Source organism: Helianthus annuus, chromosome 9 (assembly GCF_002127325.2).
Source record: "Helianthus annuus cultivar XRQ/B chromosome 9, HanXRQr2.0-SUNRISE, whole genome shotgun sequence".
NCBI lineage: Eukaryota > Viridiplantae > Streptophyta > Magnoliopsida > Asterales > Asteraceae > Helianthus > Helianthus annuus.
The window spans coordinates 473,213-486,423 of record NC_035441.2 but is presented as its reverse complement, the minus strand read 5'-3'; positions in this window follow the sequence as shown (position 1 = coordinate 486,423).

The window sequence follows — 13,211 nt, the reverse complement described above, 5'->3', positions numbered from 1 at the left end:
TACATATGTACACGACATAACTCCAACATTATCACTTATCAATAAACTAAGCATTTCACATTCGTACACATTCACTCTTAATCACCATAAATCAAGCGCATCAATTACATGGCGAGCATCACATCATTGGAGCATAAGGTACAAGTTCCTAATGCATAATTTTACCAAACCATACATTCAAATCCGAATTCTCATATGGACTCCACCTTAAGCATACTTAGCTTATTATTTTGCTAACGGCTACACCATAAGCACCTTCTATACATAATTACCCACAACCTTCATAAAATTTCACAATTTTGCTCTCTTAGGCATTTTATCGAACACTTGGCGGGTGTATTACTAACAAAACATTATGTACAAGCATTCTTTGCATATTCTTACTAACTCATATCAAGATCATCAAATTCCACTAGAATCATGTAATTTTCATACTATACCCAAATTAACTGACAATTACTCATTACATACAACATCATACATCAATCTTACACAACTAATGAACATGCATGATTATCCATATCATCATCTTCACTACTACAAGTGGGTTTCATTCAAAATCATCAAATTACTTAGAATCTTGCATAGTTCATGTTCTATATTGTGATTCTAGCACATCTACATGATCAATTTCATACAATTTCATGGATTGACCATAACCCACTTCATAGCAAGATCATCAAATCATAAAATACAACTTACCACATGTTTGCTAGGGCTAGATCATCAAGAAAACGAGTTCATGCGTTCGATTTGAGCCTAATTTCCTTGTCAATTTGAAGCTTTCTTGGGAACTAGGGTTTTCACCCTTTCCTTCTTCCTCCTGATCGATCTCACGCACACACCACCTAGTGTGTGTGAGATTTTTGTTTTAATTAAATTCAGATTCCAATTTGGCAATCTTGGTCCCTCATGTTCTTTCTTATTTATTTAACCCCCATTGTTTTCCACTCTCAATTGATTGCCAACACTATCTAACCAAGTTAGATTGCTTGGTTATTAGTGAAATATCCCACTTAACCAATAAATCCTACTTACTTATGCCAACCTAATAAAATGTCCAAATAAAATATTTAGACCCGAGTTTTGGGGCGTTACAAAACAGTTGATCAATCAAATCCTATTGTGGTTACCAGAGATAGTCAGTTTTCATAAATCCATAACTCACATATCCAGTCACACGTATTGCTTAAGCAATAAACAACCAACAGATAAACATCACGTATGTCATAACAAGCATAGTTCATACTATCACACAAGTCGTAGCAAGTATCCATACCATCATACGTTCACATTACAAGTTAGGGCCGTACACGCATGAGTTATTTTATCACATGTAACTAGTTTGACAATCACAAGAGAATAGGACCCAAATCAGTTAACATGTAGCCCAATTGTTACTCACCCATTTTACCCGGCCCAAACATAATAACCCAATCCATTCTGAAGTCCAAATCTCAACCGCGGGCCACTGACCAGCGTACTACCCGACCCAATACCTGGTCCACCATGTAAGCCCACATGTTTCCGGCCCACATTCTAAGTGTGCGGCCCATTCATCGCATAAAGCCCATACACATACAAATTCGTGACAGACTGAGCCTGTAACGTAAATATGTTAGCGGCCCAACTCCCCCCTACCTTTGTGCGACCATCTTCTGGCCCACGGCCTAAGTTCAAGGACTGATTTCTGGTTCATGCGGCCCAGCACAAACCAACTTACCTGCGGCCCAATAGCCTTTTAAATTCTAACTTGTTTGTGTGCAAAGTATGTCTCATTTATATTTATATATATATATGGCCGATATTACTGACTAATACAAACAATTGGGCCGTGTTGGTGCAGACATCTGTCGTCTTCGTCTTATGTCGAGTCTCAGTTTCGGTGCGGACCTGATCAAGCGTGACATCATCAATATGACATCACTAGTGACATCATATTGATGACATCACAAATTGTCATCATTACAAGATGCACATGAAGTCTATAACATTCACGTGAAAGTTAAGACATATAAGACAAAAGTTGAATGGTCCAATTAGAGGTGAAAGTTTGAAGGTCCAATTAAAGGTGAAAGTTTGAACGCCCAATTAGAGGATGTCGTTTGAAGAGCATTCATACATAACAGTTTCAATGTTTGACCGTTTGAGTTAAGTTGGCCGTTTGAAAAGCCCTTCAGTTTGAAAGTATGACCGTTTGAAGCATGTTTCAAACGGATAGGCTGTTAGTATAAATAGTGTTCAAACTGATTCATTTGTAACCAACGGGCAAAGTGATACCGAAGTGCTGTCGGTATTTCCTCTTATTGTAAACACTGTCATTTCAATATACAAGAGGTTTAAAGTGTAATTCCAGTTGTTTTTCACATTCGTTTCTTAGTTTCCGCCTCTAAAACGAACTAGAGCTCTTCCGAACGACTCATTCAGGTCGAAACCGATCCTACAAGTGGTATCTGAGCATTTAATAGTCATAGTTGTCAGAAAGTTTTATTTCAGCCCACGTGAGTCTTGAGGCCCAATGAGCATTTAGGGTTAATCAAAACTGTCTGCCCAATTATTTGTTAGTATAATGGAATTTGAGAGGTCCTATAAGAATTAAGGGCATTGAAAATTGTCGGCTTAATGGATACTTGTCAGTTAATATCAACGGCCCAATGAGAAATTACAATCATGCTTGTAAGATAAGTGTATTGTGAGGTTCAATCAAATTAAATTGGGTAATAGAGTTTTTACAATCAAAAGTAACCGGTTCTACAATCAAGAGTTGAAAAGCTCGAATTTTAACTGTCAGTTCATTACCAAATCCGCACAGTTTGGAGTTCAAAAGTCTCAAACGCTCAGGTCATTTGAAAGTCCGTCAGTTTGCAAGTAAAAGAGTCAAGTCATCCATATTAGATCCGGGTCTTAGCTGTCCGCACAGTGTGTCAATCTTCCGTCCGCACAGAATATTCATCCGTTCGAGTATCAGTCTTATTTAGTAAACTGATAAGTCTTTAAAACTGATTGTGTTTTGTTTGATTATTGTCAGGTGTTTTACGAGGTGAACCAGTTCGTCTGAAAGCTTGTCTGAGAAATTCTTCAATACCGAAACATGGATACCGAGTTCTACAACGCATTTGCAACACCGTCGAGTCCAGCTGCAGTTGTTCAAGCTATGAATTTAGAAAATGAGACGGGAACCACCCAAAAGCCCCCAAAATTGATGAGTATTGAAGAATACTACGGGTGGAAAGATAGATTCGAGAACTGGGTTCAGGCGAATCATCTTCGATCATGGGAATGTATATTAAAGAAGTATATTTTGCCTAGAACGGAGTTACAGGTTATCAAACAGTTATCAGAGTTCACGGATCAAGAACGTGTTATGTACAAAGCAGAAAAGATGACGATCAGTCTGCTTCAACAAGCTATCAAAGAAGAGATCTTTATTCTACTACAGCATGACAAAACTGCGAAGTCGATAGGGGATGCTCTTAAAGTTAAATTTGAGGGAAGCGAGAACATGATAAAGAGCATGTTTGGTAGATTTCAGCTGGAGTGATTACATATCATCTGATGGCAAAGCAGCACGCATAATCGATCAAGATGATGAGAAACTACCTGAAGGTTTTAGTTGGGATATGTTTTGTTGATGAGAAGGGAGAGTTCAAAGCATTCATTGCCAAGATTGTCAGAGAGCCGGATTTGTTTGCTACATGGATGAAGTCTATCGGAGTGAATGTGGCAAGTGAGGATAAAAAGTCTGTTACATCTGATGAAATTTCAGAAAGTACTGATGAACTTTCAGAAAGATCTGGAGAAATTTCAGAGGGTTCAGATGAAAGTTTACAAAGTTCAGATGAAAGTGTTCAGAATGAGATTGTTTCAGAAAAAGAAGTTGTTTTTGATAAAACACTGTCTGATTCTGGTGTATCAGATGCTGCTGATTCTGAAAAATGGGTTCAATTTGATCAATCACCAGATCACAGTAGCAGTGATGATGAGGAGGAGAAACATATTAATGTTGCTAAATCTCATCTTTCTCCTGAAAGCTTTCATTTCTATTTTGCAGAACGCTTGGAGAAACTGAAAGAGAAAAGAGCTGCTAAAGAACAACAAAAGAAATCTGATGGTGATGTTCAAAATGTTGAAAGCACTGCTGAGAAGATTACCAAAGTTGAGAAAGATGAAGAAAAGGTGACTGAAGCTGAAAAGGTGATTGAAGTTGTGAAAACAATCGAGGTTGAAAAGATTGTTGAAGTCGTCAAGCCTTGCGAGAAGTGTTTGGAAGCTTGCAAGGAATGTGCAGCAAAAGACGACATTATAGCTGAATACGAGAAGAAGAAGGAACAGTTACTGTTTAACCTCAACTATGTGAAAGAATCGTACGATGTCTTGAACAAAACAGTAACTGGTCTTCAAAAGACAAACTCAGAACGAGAACAAGCACTGACGATGATGAATGCAGTCATGATGTCAAAGCAGAAGGCGATAAACTTCTACATCGAAGAAAGTGCCAAATGGAAGCAAGAGTTGGAAACGGAAAAGATTGAGAATGAGAGAATTAGACGTTTACTGCAAAGTTATTCTAGTTCTGATTATCTCATTGATCGTATTTACCCAACTGTTGCAGGTATGGAAGCCTTTCAAGATGAGAAGCAAAAGAAGAAGAAAGATTGTGGTAAGAAACCAACTGTTAGCTATAACAAGTGTCCGCCTCTGATTTGGGAAGGGTATTCTCCTAGAAAACCAAACGAGGAGCAACTTGCAAAAGCAGTCAATATAAAGTTAAAAACCGACACAACTGACGTTTTACCAGATAACATTGATGTCACGTTTACCTCGTCCGATACCGATCATGAATCTGAGTTAATTAAAAAGGTGGTCGATTAGGTGTTGGATACTGATGAGGAGTCTGAGTCAAAATCTGAGTCAGGAGGGTCAAATTCGTCAGTCAACAGTCAAAATTCATCGGTTAAACGGTCTTACAGTATAGAATTTTTGTTATCAAAAGCAAATTTGGATGATGAAACATTTGAAGTTGCATACACTTTAAATGATTTGGACAAATTATACTATGATAAAGAATTTCCAATAAGAAGTGTTCATTTTGACATGATCAAAAAGGTTTTCAAAATGACAGAAATCAATATTTCTGAAATAAAAGATTTAAATCTTACTGAAAAACCTAAAAAGTACACTTCAAGAGTTCAACAACGTCTAAACAAGAAAAAGGGTTACAATTCTGGTTCTGGTTTTCAAAAGAAACCTAACCAAAATCGTAGCTACAAAAAGAAAGGATTAGGCTTTGTTCCACCAGAAAATTATAAAAATGATAAAAATTCTAAAACAAAAACAGAATTTGTGTCAGGTGGAAGCTCGGAAGATGAACAGAAGAAACCATTCTGGAGACAGTCAAATCAAGAGTTTCTTGCTGAAAGAAAGAAGAATGGAACTGAAGTGTTTTATCAAAGAGAGACTCGAACCTGTTACAAGTGCAATGAAGCTGGTCACATTGCATGGAATTATTTGACAAATGCAAAAACAAAACAGGGAGTTTCTCAAAAACTAAAAGAAAAAGTTGTTGTTGTTGAACCACCAACAGAAAAATTTAAGGTTTTTGAAAATTCAACGTATGAGGTTGGTGAATGTTCTAAAAAGAATTTTTATAAAAAGAAAGAAAAGGACAACCAAATGTGGGTTGTTAAGAAGGTTGATGTGAATGTCGGCAATGAATCTGGTTCCACAAAGCCAGAAGAGCCACAGGTTGAGGAGAAAATTTCAGTGAATGATGAAGAGTTTCCATCACTGAAGTTTGAGGAAGTTAAAAAGAAAGTTGGAAAAACTGAGATTTCAAATCAGTTTTACAATGAGAAAAAAGATTTTGATGTCGAGAAAACATTCAACGGGAATGTTAAAAAGATATTTGGGAAAATGTTAAGTGGGAGAGCAAAGGGGGTTAAAGATTTTTATGCAACTAAAAAGGCAACATACAACCCCACTGCGCAAGAGTTGAAATTCATCAAGTCTGAAAAGACTTGGATGGAAGTCTGTTTTCCATGATAATCTTAGGACTACGCCGGAGATCCCAAGTTTATATCGTGGATCAGGAATCGGCATTATTCTTGTGATTGAAAAGTTTGTTTAAAAGATTTTGAATAGTGTTTGAATTTTACAGGTTGAAGGACTACGCCGGAGCTTCCAGGTTGGTAATTGAGAAGCAGGAATCGGCATTTTTCTGTCTAATTTGACAAGTGGTAAAGAGGTTTCTGTAGATGTTTCATTCCTACAGTAAAACCTACAAGTGATATTATTTGGGTTTACTTACAAGTGGTAGTTGTTGGTTATACTTTGAAGAGATTATGCTTACAAGTGATGCAGAGATTTCTGAACTGCAAATGGTAAATCTGGGACATTAAGTTGTACTTGATTTACTATTCATATGAGATTGATAAACAAGATGATGAACCATATCCCCATGCTTCATAAGTGGTAAACTTAAAAATGGTAAACACAAACTCATTTTCCGGAAAAATCATTTTGATTAAAACAAACTTAAGTGTTTTGAAATCTAAATGAGAAAATGGTTTGTTGAAAGGGGGAGTTCAGATTGTTTATGCCTAGTGAATGGAGATTTGATGTGATTCGATATCAGTTGTCAAGTTTCTGTACAGTTTGTGTTGATTTCTATGTTTTCAAATGGGTTAATAGTCTAGTAGTTTTCAAATTTCCTTTGAAATGTGTTTGCATTTTAGGGGGAGTAGAAAATTTCAGAAAATCCAAAAACATTAGAAAATTTGAAAAAGACAAAAACATGATAAAATTCTAAAATGAGTTTCGTTGTGAAAAGAGGAAATGATAGTACGTCAGTGGGCTATCACAACATGCTAAAGAATTGGAAAGATAAAATGTGATAAACAATCTTACTGCGGATATGCCAGTAGGTTTTTACACATTTAGTAAATTGTGACGAGATATAAATCTAAAAGTTCAAACTTGCTTGTTCTGTGGGTTAATACAAACTTGGATATATAGGTAACCCTTGAAATCTTGTTTGAAAGGTCCCTTATTTTGAGATACTAGGTCTTTATGCTCAGTGATATCTGGGGTATTATCCCGGGACTTCTGTTGTATGGAAGTACTGACCTAGTCCCCGGATAATGCTTTCCGCAAAAAGCTTGAAACATAGCTTCACCCTCAGCATGCTGATGAAACAATAAAATTGATAGTCGCTGCTGTTGAAATTAAAAGATCCTCTAAAGGGGACACACCAAAAGTCGAAGCCGTTATCTCTCTGCGTATATGGAAGTATCGACCTGAGCTCTCACGGCCCTCGCATCTAACCCCTATACAGATATCAGCTGTGGTATACTCACCTGTAAGACTGAATATTGGGATCTGGATACGAGAGTATATTCAAGTAATGGGACACACGGATAAGTTTAAGTTCTTAAAACATTAATATCGTATCTCGGATTAGTTGAACTTTGTGTGAAAATTTCAGTGGACCGATATACTGACAATCTAGGTAAATTGTTTAGAACTGAAAATGAAATCAGCTTAACGGTGTTAGTGACATGTCTCATAAACTGATATGATCCTCTTACACGATCTCACAAAAATAATGTTTGTAAATATTTCTTTATTGCATTTCATTTCTTTTCATTGAAAAATCCAAAAAGATTTTGTGTGTGTTTTAGCATAAATTTTGAAAAATTCAAAAAGATTTTCGACAAACTGATGTTGGAAAGCTGATTATCAAAATTCCGAGTGCTAAACATGATGATATTATTGTGAGGGGGAGTGCTTCTAATTGTCAAAATATGTTTTTAAATCAACAAATGGTTCATCATATGTGAATGATCTGAGAGAGAGTTAGAGTTGGTGCATGCAAATTGTTAAATTTAGAAAATTTACTTCTGGGTTAAGAATGTGTAGGTGTAGCCAGGTTTTTGGATTCAGTGGACATAGCTAAAGCCAGGCATCAAGTTTGAACATGTGAAGGCCAGACAACGATCCTGAAGATGTTGCTGAAGAACAAAGGAATACCAGCAAATCGAGAGGGGGAGTCTGAAGACAGAGAGAGAGAGAAGCTCAAAGGACTGATAAAGACTGAAGTTGTTGAAGACTCGACACTTAAGACTCGTCAACATCTGATGGGGAGTCTGTTGATGCAGTCATCCGTCGTCTTCGTCTTATGTCGAGTCTCAGTTTCGGTGCGGACCTGATCAAGCGTGACATCATCAATATGACATCACTAGTGACATCATATTGATGACATCACAAATTGTCATCATTACAAGATGCACATGAAGTCTATAACATTCACGTGAAAGTTAAGACATATAAGACAAAAGTTGAATGGTCCAATTAGAGGTGAAAGTTTGAAGGTCCAATTAAAGGTGGAAGTTTGAAGGCCCAATTAGAGGCTGCCGTTTGAAGAGCATTCATACATAACAGTTTCAATGTTTAACCGTTTGAGCTAAGTTGGCCGTTTGAAAAGCCCTTCAGTTTGAAAGTATGACCGTTTGAAGCATGTTTCAAACGGATAGGCTGTTAGTATAAATAGTGTTCAAACTGATTCATTTGTAACCAACGGGTAAAGTGATACCGAAGTGCTGCCGGTATTTCCTCTTATTATAAACACTGTTATTTCAATATACAAGAGGTTTAAAGTGTAATTCCAGCTGTTTTTCACATTCGTTTCTTAGTTTCCGCCTCTGAAACGAACTAGAGCTCTTCCGAACGACTCATTCAGGTCGAAACCGATCCTAGAGGCCGGTTATCTTTGTTGCACACCAAACTCACCCATTGACTTATCTAGTTAACCATAAGGCTCTAAACAATGGAATTTACACATCAAGTCACAATATCCATTCTTTGATTTTGTATGATTCAGTTACAGTAACAAGCAACATATTCCCTAACCATTCATTACCATGATCAAACATCCACAACAACAACATGTCAATGAATACAATTTACATAATCCCTAGAACGCATACGGTTCGTACTTATCTTAGATACTCATTCGTCAAACCATCACAACCAATCATCAAAAGCCCTTATCAATTACTTGTGTTAATTGTTGTATGTCACAAGTGATCGACCCCCATCCCATCCCACAGTTTAAACATACTGTGACAACTGGCACCAAACCGGTAATTTCAGTACATTTAAGTTATTATTTAATGACTGCAATTATGTGCTTAAATGTCAACATTGTCTGATTACATTCTATACAAGTGAATTCATGCATGTTTGATACTACAAGAATTACTTTATGCATTAATGAACAGCGTTGCGTCAGATATACCAGTGAACTCACCGGTAAGACACATGGTGTCAACAATTCTGCAGAAAGCAGTTAGACAATAGAATTGGAGCCTAGGTGTAGGTCCAACGACAAGAATACATTAAAACCCAAGAGTACATACAAGGGTTTATATATAGACTTTCCGGAAGCTAAAATACGCACTAAAAAGCACCCGAAATACACTTTAAAAGCTGAATTTTATACAATTCAGCAATATAACAAGATATTACCATGCAAAAACATGACTAAATGGTCCATGATACTTCCCTAAGTGTTGGGAATTGAAAGTGTCACAAAAGAATACTTAAAAGACACTAAACGGTGGAATTTAGCACTTTAACGAACCGGTATCTAACCGAACAACCGGACATTACCCGGAACATCAAAATATTACTAGAAGCATTGTTTTAATGTTTCTGAGCTAGTTATGGTTCCCGAACACCATAACATCTCTTATAACTTAATAACACACTAAATCCCTAAACTTTATACTTGAAAGCTTGCTTATTTATGTATTTAGAAAATGAAATTTACACTCCCCCCCCCCATATTGTTCACGGTTACAACAAGGGTGGCCCCACCATAATCTTTCAAGATCCTTCAATATCCTACTTAAATCTTCTCTAGATCCATTTTGATACACATAATCTTCCTTGGATTCTCTAGAATATGATAAGATCTTGTGAAGTACTATATAGATAACATAAGAGATCATTCTTCACTTCACACCATCAACCTCCTTCCTCCCCTCTCCATTCTCGGCCGCCCCCCACACCACACACCACCATCATTTCTCAATCAAGTTCATCCATTTCAAGCTTCACATAAGGTGCAAGAAGGTGTTTAAGAAGGTTTGGTGCTTGAAGAACTTGAAGGGCCTCTCTTGTGCGCTTTTATCCACTCCATATTCTTCATTGTTCTTCCCTAGCTTTAAGCTAGTTGTAAGATTCTTGAACACCCTTGTTACTTCATATTTTTAGTGGATAAAAGACATATTATGTTGAAATAACTAGAACACTAAAAGACATACACATGAATCTTGAAACACAAAGTGAAATATGATGATATCTTGATGAAATAGTGTTGTTTAGTGTATGAATGATAATTGTTTGTTGATTTCTTGAGATGATAATGTTAATCATCACATGAAGCTTGCTAGATGATGTTTAAACACTTAATCTAGCAAGTGGGAGGATGATTATATAACAACCTAGAGTAATCATCTTCTTGTAAAGACATGAACTTGAAGAATAAAAATGATTTCTTGTAAGATGATAAACAAAGTAAACTAGTGAACTTGTAGATCCAAGATTTATGAATGATTTTCCAAGAAAACCAAGTTCAAAATACGATTTTTAGAAGATATTGGTTTTTACTCAAACCTACACTATTTTTAGTAGAAAAACAAGTGTATAAACACTTATGAAACAAGAAAAATACAAAAGAAGTATTTTTAGAAAAATCATCTTACAAGTTGTAAATGACTAAATCCTTCAAGAATGAGATTTACAAACAAACAACCATGTTTTTAAGGGTAGCTAAACCTACTAAATAACATGGAATGTTATTACAAGTTTTTACAAAAACTTCAAGTTCATGGTGTAGTGAAATTACTTGATTTTGACACTCGGAAAGTGTTGAATAAGTTGATGATTGTTGTGTTGATTTTAAAAGAAAATAAACACATGTTTTGAAAACATGGGAAACCTCCATTTTTAGGGGAAACTATGTCAAAATTTTTATAAATTTTGACACTTAGAAAAATATAAGTTTTGGAGAAACTTATTCCCTAAAAATGTATCTAAAAATATTTACCAAGGTTTCCCTAATTTTTGTGTTAAGAAATGGTGATTTCTTCAAGACTAAAAATTGATATTAAGTATGTATATTTTTGAGAAAAATATATATATTTATTGATCACCGAATTTTGTGCTAAGTGTATGTAGTATGTATTACATGTAATAGTGTATTAGGACTTGAAAATACACTAAATACTCCTAAGAAGTGGAAATACAAAAATACACATACAACATACTAAGACAAATACAAGAAAATATATTTATGAAAATATGTTACTTGATAGAATAAATAACTTGGACAAGTTATGAACATGAAATGAAGTTTTTGGACAAGATACACAATTCGGGTGAAAAATACAAGATACTTATATTTATTGTTGAGAAAATAATATAAGTAAGACACGTAGTTAAAAATATAAATTATTTTTAACACAAGAACACATATACAAAAGAAAGTGACTTGTACTTGTGCGATACAAGTCTAGTGACTAACGTTAATAAAACACGTTTAGGTCACGACACTAAATAAGCAAATCCGGATAAGTTTACGGCGCAAGGAACGCAAAGTTGTGAGTTCATGCTCCCCCTTTTCTTTTAACTGTTTTCAGTTTTATAACTTCAGGGGTGAAATACATGTTACAAATGTTACAATGTTTTTAAATGGTATCATGGATACAAAAACAAGAAGCACTCTTGGTGATAACTAGTACCAAGTATGATGCGTTTTGAGGAATGATACGAGAAATCGTGTCACGAATAGGGTACCATAAGCACCATTAATCGTGTACATACTAAGACCGTAGAACAAAAGGTTAGATCTAATGGGTTTTCGGGTAGCCACACTCTTGGTGAAAACTAGTACTGAGTAGTGCTTTTGTGTCTCAGTCGTGAATCGACAACTAGAAAAATGCCTATGGTTTGGTTGCTTCCTATGTCGTGTCACATGTTAATGGCCTTGCGACCCATTAACAACTTGATACATACAGAAATACTTGATTTATACAAGAATACTTGATTTATACAAGAATACTTGAGTTATACAAGAGTACTTGATTTATACAAGAATACTTGATTTATACAAGATGCATACCATGTTTTCATACAAAGTATACAAACGTTCAACACAAGAACGGCATGAATTCACACCAACATTATGTCGACGTATTTCCAAAACTCACATGTATTTCAGGTAACTAAAGTGGATGTGCGCACGGTCCTACTCTTGCTCGCGGATGTCGTTTATGTTTACTTCTAAATAAAGTTGTAAACTTTCAGACAATATGCTGTCTTTTGATGTAAACACTTAAAACTATGATTTCAGTTATGTAATGTTTGGCATTGAAGTTATTTTTACGAGCATGTAGTATGTTTACCAATCGTATGCAATGAAAACCTTTCATGATCACACCTCGTGCTTCCGCCTTAGAAAGGGGTGTGACAGATTGGTATCAGAGCTGCGATTGTAGTGAACCAGGATTCCTTCTCGAGTCTAGTCTACAATCTTTAGGATCCTTTCACCAAAGAATTTTTTCAAAAAGTTTTCATTGCATAAAACTTTCCGCGACATCCCCTACCTGAAACTGTTTACAAGAGTCAAGAAAAGACACTACGAGACTTAGGGTGCACTGGAGTAGCACTTATCTGTGATTGAGAATTACTTGCAATTATGTGTGATAATTGATATATATATATATATATATATATATATATATATATATATATATATATATATATATATATATATATATATATATATTCTAGAAGTAGAATGTCACAGGTATACGTGACATTGTCTGAAAACAATGGCCTATCTGAAGGAAGTGGTACGAGGATGAAACGAACTGTGCGGACTGTGCAAGGAGTTACGTAATTATGGATGCATACATAATTATGGAATTCAATGCACAGAAACCACAGCAAGTCTTGTCACGTATAAATTCCCTCAGTACAAGAAAAGGTCAGACATGAACACCCTTCCCCTAGCCTATTAAATACTCTGCTGGAGTAATAGTTGTTTGATGTCACTTATGTGGGTATATGTCATACTACCACTGTCTGGTAAGACGATATCAAACAAATGCCTAACCCTATTGTGTTGTGTTCTGTCATAACATGGC